Raw genomic sequence first — 13,627 nt, forward strand, 5'->3', positions numbered from 1 at the left:
ACTAATTGTATTTTGTTACATCACTTAATTTTTTTTTATCAAGTAACAAAAGATAAATCAATATTTGGTGTGACTGCTCTTTGCTGTCAATTCTTGTAGGTACTTGTTGACAGTTTTTGAAGGAACTCGACGGAGGTTGTTCCAAACATCTTGGAGAACCACAGATCTTCTGTGGATGTGGCTTGTGCAAGTCCTTCTTTCTCTTTATGTAATCCCAGACAGGTTGGATGTTGAGATCAGGGCTCTGTGGGGGCCATATCATCACTTCTAGGGCTCCTTGTTCTTCTTACTCTGAAGATAGTTGTTGATGACAATGGCTGTATGTTTGAGGTTATTGTCCTGCTGGAGAATAAATTTGGAGCCAATCAGATGCATGGTGGATAAGTATCTGGCTGTATTTCTCAGCTTTGACACCATTAAATCCTGACATGCAGCCCCACAGGTGCAAGGACGTTGCACCATGCTTCACTGTTGCCTGCAGACACTCATTACTGTACTATCCTCCAGCCCTTAGGCGAACAAACTGCCTTCTGTTACAGCCAGACATTTCACATATTTACTTATTATACAGAGCACCTGCTGACATTTTTCTGCTCCCCAGTTCCTATATTTTCGTGCATCGTCGAGTTGCTTGGCCTGGTTTCCATGTTGAAGGTATGTTTTTTGGCCTCCACTCTCACATGAAGAAAACGTCTTGCCAGACTTTTCCAAATAGTTGATGGGTGTAGCACGGTCCCACTGGTTGTTGAAGGTTCTGAACTCATGGCACTGCTGGACATTTTCTGATTTTGAAGGAACATAAGTCTGATGTGGCTTTTGTTAGAACCCTCCTGTTAGTTTTTGCTACCTTGTGTTTTGCGGTCACATGACCAGCTGTCTATATATTCCAGCTCCGCCCTTCTGGCTTTGCTGGACTTCAGTGTTTTTTGCCTGTCTCTCTAGCCAGGTGCTTCGGTGCCTATCTCTGTCTAGTTAGCTTGATCCTCTGGGACCTCTAGTACTTTTTGTCAGTTTGTCTTTTTGCTCTGCAACAACTTCTGTTAGGAGGTGTCCCATTTTTGTCCCAGTCCTTAGTTCTTTTAGGGACCCCTCCCTTTATTCTATAGGTCTCCGTTCAGACTAGCCGAGGACGAAGGCGGGTCTGTTCACAAGGAACAGGCTGCCTGCTACAGCGTAGGGATTCAGCTTAGTCTTACTGTAGGGACAGCTTTTCCCATTCTTTCCTTAGTTTATGTTGCTGATCACAACAGTAAGTCCAGCCCAAAAAAAAAACTAAAAGGAAAGAAATTCGGGGATCAGTATGGTTTCCGTCCAGGAGTTGGCTCAACGCCTGCAGGGATTGTCTCTGGAGCTGGTCGAGCTTCAGCAACACGTGAGTAGCTGTCCTGGAGCGCATTTTGTGGAACCGAAGGTAGGACTGCCTGATATTTTTTTATGGTAAACAGCAAGATTTTTTTTCCTTTAAAAATGCTTGTTTGTAATATTTTCGTTTGAGACCGAGGTCCTCTAGGAATGAATCACAGCGCATTGGTTTTATTATGTCACTTTTCTCTCCAACCTAATGATCCGTGTTTAAGTTCTGTTGAGGAATTTTTTTCTGCTATGGGGCTATTATATGACGATCCTGATCGAATCTCATCTGCTGAATCAGAACTTAGACATTTGAATCGGGTCAGATGATGTTGAAATTTATTACACACACTTCAGGAGATGGGCTTCAGAAGTTAAGTGGAATGATTCGGCGCTGAGAAGTTTATTTCTTGCTGGTCTGAGTGAAAGGGTTAAGGATTTGCTAATTGCATTCCCTGCACCTGAGACTCTGCGGGAAGCTATGCAGTTAGCTGTTCGTGTGGACAGGAGAATAAGGTCCAGGGTCAATTATGTAAAAACTCCTGTAACTTCAGGTCCTAGTTTCCAGAAAATCTGCTCTGACAGCGGAGAACCAATGGAGGTTGGGCCAATGTCACTCCGCTCTCAAGAAAGAGATCGGAGATTCGCCGAAGGTTTGTGTCTTTATTGTGGCAAAGATGATCATTTGATTAAGTATTGTGAGCATCGTTTAAGTAAAGAAAAAAAAAGGTCAGGTACGCCCGTATAGCTTGTTTACGCTCTGCAGGAGTGTTCCTTTCTGGGTGTACTGCTCTGCAGGGAGATTTGATTGAATTTCAGGTATTTGTGGATTGTGGTTCAACACATAATGTGATTGATAAAGGGTTTTTGGAAAAACTTAAATTGAAATCAAAACCTTTGTCATCTCCTATTTCTGTAGTTGCAATTGATAACACTCCTTTGAAATGTATTACTCACAAGACTGCTGCATTTCTTCTCACTATCAATGGTGTTCACCAAGAAATTTTGGACTTGGTTGTTTTGGATAATTTGCCCTCTCCAGTTGTTCTAGGATTGCCTTGGTTAAAACTGCACAATCCTTTGTTAGACTGGTCTACTAATGTGATTAAGTCTTGGAGTCCAAAGTACTATGATAAATGTTGTAATGGTCGCATTGCGGCTGTGGAAAAAGGGGAATTACCAGTACCTATTCAAGATTTTTGGAGGGTTTTTTCGGAGGAGTCGTCGCAAGTTTTACCTCCTCATAGGGATTATGATTGCGCCATTAAGTTTGTTCCAGCTGCTACTCTTCCCAAAAGTCGCTTGGTTAATCTTACTATCCCTGAAAGAAAGGCCTTGGAGGAGTACATAGAGACTAGCCTGGCTGCTGGTCACATTAGACCTTCTAAGTCGCCTGTGGCAGTCGGATTCTTCTTTGTTAAAAAAAAGGACGGCGGTTTACGTCCATGTCTGGATTTTCGTGAAATTAATAAGATTACTGTACGCAATTCCTACCCATTGACGTTAATTCCTGACTTGTTTAACCAGTTAGTGGGAGCCAAGTGGTTCTCAAAAATTGATCTCCGAGGGGCATACAATTTGTTACGTGTGAAGGAGGGTGATGAATGGAAAACTGCTTTTAACACTCCGGTAGGTCATTTTGAGAATCTGGTGATGCCCTTCGGTCTTACCAATGCACCTGCATTTTTTCAGAACCTTATTAATGACATCCTGAGACCTTTGATTGGTAAGAATGTGGTTGTGTATTTGGATGACATTTTGATTTATTCACCAGATTTAGAGTCCCATTGGCTGAGTGTACGTGAAGTTTTGCAGTTATTGAGTGATAATTCACTCTTTGCTAAGCTGGAGAAATGTGAGTTCGCTGTGCAGAAAATTAGTTTTTTGGGCTACATTGTCTCCAGCGAGGGCTTTGAGATGGACCCTGTGAAGGTTCAGGCTGTGCAGGAATGGCCTAGGCCTATTGGTTTGAAATCTATACAGAGGTTTTTGGGTTTTGCCAATTATTACAGGAAATTCATTAAGAATTTTTCTGTAATTGTTAAACCTCTAACCGATCTCACCAGGAAAGGTGCGAATACTACCCAGTGGACTACTGAAGCCATTAAAGCATTTGACTATCTCAAAGAGAGGTTCAGTTCTGCCCCTATCCTTATACCGCCTGATGAGATCAAACCTTTTTTGGTCGAGGTCGATGCTTCATCGGTGGGGGTCGGAGCAGTTTTGTCTCAGGAGAACAAGGGTGGAGTACATCCTTGTGTCTTTTCTAAAAAATTTTCGGAAACCGAACTGAATTATGTTGTTGGAAATCGGGAGTTGCTGGCTATTAAACTTGCATTTGAACACTGGCGTCATTTTTTGGAAGGCGCTAGATTTCCTATTCAGGTTTTCACAGATCATAAGAATTTGATCTATCTGGATGCTGACAAGCGCTTGAATGCCCGTCAAGCTAGGTGGCCACTTTTTTTTTCTCGGTTTCATTTTTCTGTTACCTATTTCCCTGGTACTAAGAATGTTAAAGCCAATGCTTTATCTCGCAGCTTCTCTCCTACGGTCAGTACAGAGGAGGAGGAGAGCATTTTGCAGAAAGGAGTTGTGGTGGCGGCGTTGGACTCCGATTTGAAGAATGGGATTCTGAATGCTCAAGATGATGCTCCATCTAACACTCCCCATGGGAGGTTGTTCATGCCTAGAGCCTTTAGGAGAGATTTGTTTGTGGAGTGTCATGAGTCTCGGTTGGCAGGTCATCCAGGAGTTTCGGAGACTAAGAGACTTATCAGTCGCAGTTTTTGGTGGCCTGGATGGCAGAAGGAAGTCATCAAGTGGGGGTGTCAGTGTACTGTGTGTGCTAGGTCAAAGGCTTCACATACTCCTGCTGTGGGGTTGCTTTACCCTCTGGAGGTTCCTAGTGCGCCTTGGACGCATCTCTCTATGGATTTTATTACTGATCTTCCTGTGTCTGAGGGTTTTACTGTCATCTGGGTAGTCGTAGACCGTTTTAGTAAGATGTGTCATTTGGTTCCATTCATTAAGTTGCCCTGCGCCAAGACACTCGCTAAGGCGTTTGTTAAGGAGATTGTCAAGCTCCATGGCGTTCCCACGGATATTGTTTCTGATAGAGGACCTCAGTTTGTGGCTCGCTTTTGGCGTGCTTTTTGTGACAGGTTGGGAGTTCATTTGTCATTTTCGTCTGGTTATCAACCTGAGTCTAATGGACAGACTGAAAGAAAGAACCAGGATGTTGAACAGTTTTTGCCTTGTTTTGTGGCGGACAATCAAGAGGTGTGGTCTGAGTTTCTGCCTCTCGCAGAATTTGCTCTTAACAATCATACATCCTCCTCTGCTGGGTGTTCTCCTTTTTTTTGTTGCACTGGGAGACATCCGTCTTTTGGTTCGTTCTCCAAATTGGGGTCGGTGGTGCCGAAGAACTTGCGGTTGAGGTTTCCCTCTAAAAAGCTGGGTCCTAAGTTTGTGGGTCCATTTAAAGTGCTTCAGGTTGTTAACCCATCTGTTGTCAGGTTGGATGTCCCTACTTCCTGGAAGATTAATCCTGTGTTTCATGTTTTCTTGTTGAAAAAGGCTGACGTTTCTAATAGGGACGCCACTGTCACAGTTCCTCCTGTGGTGGAAGACGGTGACTATGAAATTTCTCGTATTTTGAATTCAAGATGACATAGAGGGATATTACAGTATCTTGTCTCCTGGAAGGGTTTCGGTCCCGAAGACAACTCCTGGGTAAGGACGGATGATGTCTCTGCTCCTAGGCTTGTTAAAGCTTTCCACAGGAGGTTTCCTGATAGGCCTGGAGGATCCTCATAGAAGAGGGGGTACTGTTAGAACCCTCCTGTTAGTTTTTGCTATCTTGTGTTTTGCGGTCACGTGACCAGCTGCCTATATATTCCAGCTCCGCCCTTCTGGCTTTGCTGGGCTTCAGTGTTTTTTGCCTGTATCTCTAGCCAGGTGCTTCGGTGCCTATCTCTGTCTAGTTTGCTTGATCCTCTGGGACCTCTAGTACTTTTTGTCAGTTTGTCTTTTTGCTCTGCAACAACTTCTGTTAGGAGGTGTCCCATTTTTGTCCCAGTCCTTAGTTCTTTTAGGGACCCCTCCCTTTATTCTATAGGTCTCTGTTCAGACTAGCCGAGGACGAAGGCGGGTCTGTTCACAAGGAACAGGCTGCCCGCTACATCGTAGGGATTTAGCTTAGTCTTACTGTAGGGACAGCTTTTCCCATTCTTTCCTTAGTTTATGTTGCAGATCACAACAGCTTTCAGCTATAGAGGTAAGTTTCCTTTGTCGACCACAGTATTCATGGTCAGGGCCGCCATAAGGGCATTACTGTCCTTATTGGTGTATGGGGCGAGATGAGGAGGGAGCCTGGACCAGGGCCCCCTCCTCACTGGATCCCAGGGGCAGGAGTCAGCCGCTCGCTCACTAAATGAACGTGTCTCCTCCGACACACGTGCAGTTGATCTCTGGTGCCATGCAGGACCCGCTTCCTGTATAGCAATAGGAGGCGCCAGCCGGTCAGAGGCTGTCAGCGGACACGTTGCCGGCATATGACATCACCGTTATGCACTGGCGAGATCATGCCTCAAATGGTTTATGAAGAGGATGCCGCTGGACTGTGGCCAGGTAAGTAGAAACTTTTTTTGGTACTGAAATCCAGGTGACGGAGAAGCAGCATAGAGACGTGGGGGAGGGAGGGGGTTTCATGATGAGAGGACATATGGGGCATGATGGAAACGTGGCGGCAGGATGAGAGGACATATGGGGGAGCATGATGTGAGGACATACATGGGGGCATAATGGAGATGTGGGGCCAGAATGAGAGGACATATGGGGGGGCATGATGGAGACGTGGGGGGGGGGCAAGATGAGAGGACATATATGGGGGTATGATGAAAGGAGATATATGGGAGCATGATGGAAACATGGGGCCAGAATGAGAGGACATGTGGGGGGCCAGGATGAGAGGACATATGGGGACATTATGGAAACGTGGGGCTAGGATGAGAAAACATATATGAGGACATGATGAGAGGACATAAAGGTGCATCTCACTAAATTAGAATATCATCAAAAAGTTAATTTATTTCAGTTCAATACAAACAGTGAAACTCATTATATAGAGTCATTACAAACAGTGATCTATTTCAAGTATTGAGTGCATTTACTGAACATACATTTCAGTAGGCCAACATTTCGGATTTTAAAAACATTTTTCAAGCTGTTGTTATAAAGTATTCTAATTTACTGAGATAATGACTTTTGTGTTTTCATTGGCTGTAAGCCATAATCATCAACATTAACATAAATAAACACTTCAAATAGATAACTCTTTTTGTAATCACTATATAATATACGAGTTTCACTTTTTGTAATGAAGAACTGAAATAAATTAACTTTTGATGATATTCTAATTTAGTGAAATGCATTTGTATGTGGGGGCTTGATGGAGACGTGGGGCCAGAATGAGAAGACATATGAGGGGGCATGATGGAACCGTGTGGGGCCAGGATGAGAGGACATATATGGGAGCATTATGGAAGCGTGTGGGGCCAGGATGAGAGGACATATATGGGGGCTGGATGGAACCGTGTGGGGCCAGGATGAGAGGACATATATGGGGGCTGGATGGAGACATGTGGGGCCAGGATGAGAGGACATATAAGGGGGCTGGATGGAACCGTGTGGGGCCAGGATGAGAGGACATATATGGAGGCTGGATGGAGACATGTGGGGCCAGGATGAGAGGACATATATGGGGGCTGGATGGAGACATGTGGGGCCAGGATGAGAGGACATATATGGTGGCTGGATGGAGACATGTGGGGCCAGGATGAGAGGACATATATGGAGGCTGGATGGAGACGTGGGGCCAGGATGAGAGGACATGTGGGGGGGAGCAGGATGGAGACCCATGGGGCCAGGAATGAGATACATGGGGGATGCTATTACAGGAAGGTGCCAGGATGTAGGACATTATTACTGTAGTGTATAATTAAGGGATATTATTAGTGCTGTGATGTATTTTATTTTTGAGGATACTGTTTTCTGTGGGGTGGGGGGGGGGGGTCTTGTTACTTCCGCATGGAAATACTCTTTCTTCATCTGGCTTAGGCTATGTGCGCACGTTCAGGAAATTTCTGCAGCATTTCTGCACCTCTTGGCAGCAAAACCGCAGTGTTTATATGCGTTTTGTCTGTGGATTCGCCATACGTTTTTTCCAATGCATTGTATAGGCAAAAAAGTATGCGGAAACGCACAAAGAATGGACATGCTGCGTTTTGAAATCCGGTCAGGAAAATTCCTGATCATGTGCACAGAACTTGCAAAATGTCATAGGAAGTCATGGGATAAGGTATGCAATGCGTTTTTCGCCTATTTCCGCGCTGAAAAATTGCACAAAAACGCACTGTGTGCAATTAACCTTACTGTAGAAGTTGGATAAAAATTGGGGAATGTGCTCTAGATAACTTATTTTCTACAGAGATGAGTCCTGGCTGGAAGAAGTGATGGCGGTCTGCACTCCATAAATAAGCAAAGCGAAGATGAGTATCTTCAGTTAGAGACGTCACCGGTGAGTCAGTGGGTTGTACACTTACACTATATAGTATATACAGAGCTCCTGTGTATAATGTCACTGGTGATCCCTGTACACTGACACTATACAGTGCTGCTCATCATCATTATTGTCCCCGGTCCCGGTTCCAATGTCGGTTCTGGCTTTCCCTAAGCTCCTGCCATTCAGGTTTGGTGGCAAACGAGAAAAATTCTGAGGGTTCCTAAATCAGTGTCAGCTATATTTTACAGCGCATGCGGCTCAGTTTCTAACAGAACGAGACAAGGTCTTAACTATGCTGTTAACCAACAAGGCTCTTGCCTGGGCAAACCCTTTGATTGAAACCAATGATGCATGTTTAAATTCTCTAAAAGACTTTATTGCTGCAATAGGTCAGATGTTCGATGATCCCAATCAAAATATCATGGCAGAAACCGCATTACTGGCACTCCAGCAGGGAAAGCGTCCTGTCGTGGAATATGCAATGGAATTTCGGAGGTGGGTGCTGCACACTACATGGTGCGACTCAGCAAGATACGCAGTGTTTAGGAGGGGTTTATCTGCAGCAATTAAGGACGAACTGGCTCGAGGAGAGTCACCAGTTGCCTGGGTGACTTCATAAATCATTGTATCTGGATATTCGTCTCACAGAATGTCGGCAAGAGAGATGGGCAGATTCTAACCGAACAACTTGTTATCCCTTCCTTCTCCCTCCAGGGAAGCTCAAAATCAGTCCTTTCTCCAGGCAGAGTCGGAACCTATGCAGGTTGATGCAATTCGGAGAACTCCCCCAGACGCAAGCAAGGAACATCGTTTCAGAGAAAATCTATGTTTCTACTGCGAAAAATCGGGTCACTATATCTATAATTGTTCCAGTAAGAATCGTAGGACTACGGCTGCGGTAATCGAATGCGACTTTTCAGATGTATCTTCAGTAAGTTCTCACCCAATTTCTCCTAGGAATAAAGTAACCGACACGAATCATGACTTCTCCGATTGTACTTCAGAAGCATCCTTACCTGTGAATGCAGCCGTTTTTTCAGTAAGTTACACTATTTCGGCCTCGGATGGGTCAAAGAAGGATTCACACTGTTATATCCCCATCAAGATATGGATTCAATCCTGCTGGGTTAGTAGTTCTGCTATGGTTGACTCTGGAGCCAGCGGCAATTTCATGGACATTACATTCGCTAAAAAACGGTATATGTTCACAGAAGAGAATCTCACCGGTATTAATGGAGACCGTGGATGGGTCCCCGTTAGCATCCGGGCCGGTAGATCTTGAAACAACATCATTGAAGGTCCTTATGGGGGCGGATCATTCAGAAAGACTGTCGTTTTTGTTGATTTCTTCTCACTTTCCCACAGGGTTACTGTGGCTACAACTGCAAAACCCTACTATCAACTGGGAGACAAAGGAATTAAAGTTTCCAGGAAGACAGATACCACTCGGAGAACTAGCTTTAATCAGGTCAGCACGCACAGTTGATTTAAATCTACCAGTAGAATACCGAGATTTCGTAGATGTATGTAGCAAGAAAAACGCGGACAAGCTGCCATCACATCGGCCGTACGACTGTCCCGTGGAACTGCTACCTGGCACCGCGATCCTGTTCGGTAACATTTATCCTTTGGCCGAACCAGAATTAAAAGCCCTCAAGGAGTATATCGATGAGAACTTAGCCAAAGGATTTATACGCCCATCTTCCTCCCCAGCAGGTGCCCCAATCTTTTGTGAAAAAGAAGGACGGTTCACTCCGACCATGTATTGATTACCGAGAGCTCAACAAAATTACGGTTAGAAACTCTTATCCGCTTCCACTAATTCCCGAATTACTTGAGAGGGTACGACACGCTAAGATTTTCACCAAGTTAGACCTCCGTGGAGCATACAATCTAGTACGGATTCGCCCTGGTGACGGATGGAAAACAGCCTTTCGGTCACGCTATGGACATTTTGAGTATCTTGTTATGCCTTTCGGGCTTCGTAATGCACCGGCTACGTTTCAACACTTGGTGAGCGATATTTTCAGAGACATACTCAATATTTTTGTTGTGGTTTATTTGGATGACATTTTAATTTTTTCCAGCAACATCGAGGACCATCAGCAGCATGTGAGAACGGTCTTGGATCATTTACAGCAAAATCAGTTGTACATCAAGTTGGAGAAATGCGAGTTCCACAAGACGGAAATCCAATTTTTGGGGTATATCATCTCTCCCCAGGGTCTCAGCATGGATGCAAGCAAGACTCAAGCCATTCAGGAGTGGCCAATTCCCAAGACAGTGAAGGAGGTGCAACGATTTAATGGATTCGCCAATTTTTACAGACGGTTCATTAAAAATTTTTCGGAGATCATTGCACCTATTACTCAACTGACTTGGAAGAAGACGCAGTTTGTCTGGTCGCCATAAGCGCAGACAGCATTTTCCAGGTTGAAGTCTAAATTTACGTCAGCTCCTATTCTCATACACCCGGACCGGACCTTCATAGTGGAAGTGGACGCCTCAGATTGTGCTACAGGGGCCTTACTCTCGCAAAGAACATGTGAGAAAGAGCTTTTACATCCTTGTGCTTTTCTTTCACAGAAATTGTCACCTGCGGAGAGGAATTATGACGTTGGAAACAAAGCTGTTGGCCATTATAACTGCATTCAAAGAATGGAGACACCTACTACAGGGGGCATCCCAGCAGATTGTCATACTTACAGACCACCGTAATCTTGAATTCATGAGGTCGGCAAGATGTATAAAACCCAGACAGGCCCGGTGGAATCTTTTTCTCAATTAGTTTAATTTTATTATTTCCTATAGGCCGGGCTCTCGCAATGGGAAAGCCGATGCATTGTCTAGAATTCACTCGGTTGACGTAACTCCGGTTTCATCTCCGAGAACCATACTCTCGGAAAGTAACTTTATAGGCGTGTTACACAATCAAGATCTACTAACGAATATTAAGGAGGCATACGCCGCAGATCCGTTTCTGATTCAACCACCCTGTCAGGTAAATCTAATCTTGAAAAATAGACTTTGGTTCCAGGGACAGCGCCTGTATATCCCGGAAACGGTTAGATTAAGTGTGCTAAAATTAATGCATGACTCTAAGATTGCTGACCATAGAGGTGTCCAGAAGACTCAGGTTGGCCACCAACAGAAGCGAGACACAAATTCCTATCGGAAAGACGTTCAGCATTTCGTTTCATCATGTGAGGTATGTGCAAGATCAAAAGTTCCCCGCTCCTCACCTTCTGGACTGTTACAACCCCTTTCTATTCCATCTCGTCCCTGGGGGTCTATTTCAATGGATTTTATCATAGAGTTGCCTACGTCAAAAGGAAAGAACACTATTCTAGTAGTAGTCGACCGGTTAACCAAAGCTGCTCATTTCATTCCCTGTACCGGTTTACCAACAGCCAAACAGACCGGATCTTATCGTACAAAATGTTTTTCGGCTACATGGAGTTCCAGATGAAGTGGTATCGGATCGAGGGGTCCAATTTACCTCATGATTTTGGCGAAGCTTTTGTGCTGCTCTGGACATCAAGGTAAAGTTGTCATCTGCTTTCCATCCGCAGTCTAACAGCCAAACTGAACAGACGAATCAGACCTTGGAAAAGTACCTGCATTGTTACGTATGCCACTTACAAGATGATTGGGTGGACTTACTCCCGTTGGCCAAATTTACGTATAACAATTCACGGAGTGCGTCCACCAAACAGTCCCCGTTCTTTGCTAACAAGGGATACCATCCCAGCATTCTCCCTCGATTCCCGATAGACACGTCCGTACCTGCAGTAGCCGCTCGGATTACGCTTCAACAGAATTTGGCGGTTTTGAAACAAACGCTGGCTACAGCCCAAGAGAGATACAAGAGGACGGCAGACAGGTTCCGTAAGCCAGCACAGACCTACAAGGTAGGAGACATGGTTTGGCTTTCAATAAAGAACTTAAGACTAAGGGTTTCAACGTCTAAGCTGGGGCAGAAGTATGTTGGGCCATACAAAATCAGCAGTATAGTAAGCTCTGTAGCCTGCCAACTCAAGTTGGGAAAATCTCTGAAAATACACCCTGTTTTTCATGTCTGTTTAAACTGGTAGTACCAAATCCCTTTCCCGGACGTACACCTGTTCCATCTGATCCGGTTCTTATTGACGGGCAAGAAGAATTTGTCTTGGAGAGGATCATCGATTCTCAGATCCATAGGAGACGGCTTCAGTATTTGGTAAAATGGCAAAGGTACCCACGGGAGGAGAATTCCTGGGAACCCCAGAAGAATATTCACGCTACCCGCCTGATCGAACAGTTCCACAGCAGATACCCCAATAAACAGTCTCTGAGGTAGTCCGGAGGACATCTTTTAAGGGAGGAGTAATGTAAGGATCTGAACCATATACCTGTTTTTTTAAAACACTGAATTCAGCAATGATTGGCTAATTCAAGTCACATGGGCACCGACAATCACAGGAGAATCTCTTGTGATTTACCACAGGCGAGTCAAAATGTGTTTCCATGCTAAATTAATGTAAAGGGTGCCAATACCAGTGACACAGCAAGCTTTAGGTTTTTCTATTTTTCCCTCCCATTGTTTTTTTGTATTAAATAATTGTTTATCATTTGCTCTCTTGTATTTAACATGAGTGCTCTGTGCAGAAAACTGTTTCACTTGATTCATTTTTTTCAGGAGGTAATCCACATTATGTACTTAAATATCATTGGTGCCAATAAAAAATAAGCAGGACTGTATACAGAGCTTCTGGTGAGTCACTATTATCTGTACACTATATACAGAACTCCTGTGTATAATGTCACTGGTGATCACTGTATTACCTGTACACTGACACTATATACTGTTTACTACGTACAGAGCTCCTGTGTATTATGGCACTTTAGATAAAAATAATATTGTGTTTTATATTAATAATTAGTATTGTAGTATTCAGTCACTATGTGGTGGCAATATGTGGTCTGGTCACGGTGTGACAGTATTTGTTCCTTGTATGTCATATTATTTAGTCACTATGTGGTAGTAATATGTGGTCTGGTCATGATGTGACGGTATTTGTTCCTTGTATGTAATATTATTCAGGCACTACGTGGTAGTAATATGTGGTCCAGTCATGGTGTGACGGTATTTGTCCCTTGTATGTGGTATTATTCAGTCACTAAGTGGTGGTAATATGTGATCTGGTCATGATGTGATGGTATTTGTTCCTGTTATGTGGTGTTATTCGGTCACTATGTGTGGTAATATATGGTTCAGCCATGGTGTGACTGTATTTGTCCCTTGGATGTGGTATTATTGGTCATTTTAAAAAATGTATATGACACATTCCCTTAAAGAAAAATAAATAAAAATATACCTAAAAAGAGTATCGGCTGTTTTAACAAATTATTAGAGTAGAGTAGGACCCTGCCAAAATAGTCTACCTTGTTGGGTGGCAGCTTAAAAAAAAAAATCTCTTTTGGCCAAAACAAAAGCTGATGGCTATGTATATAATCTGGTGTTTGATGTGAAAGTGTACCTAGAAGAATTGAAGCTTTGATGCAGTTTTGAAGGCAAAGGGCGGTCACACTAAATATTGATTTGTTGTCTTATGGATAGATATATCTAACACAACACAGCTATAACATACTATTAGTTTGATTTCGATGAAGATACAGAATTCACGCACAATATGGATCTGTTGGATAACTGATGCAAATAGGAATAGAGGG

The sequence above is a fragment of the Phyllobates terribilis genome, unplaced genomic scaffold (assembly GCF_046119375.1).
Source record: "Phyllobates terribilis strain yellow unplaced genomic scaffold, ASM4611937v1 Scaffold_1__5_contigs__length_1240528914, whole genome shotgun sequence".
In the NCBI taxonomy this organism is placed as follows: domain Eukaryota; kingdom Metazoa; phylum Chordata; class Amphibia; order Anura; family Dendrobatidae; genus Phyllobates; species Phyllobates terribilis.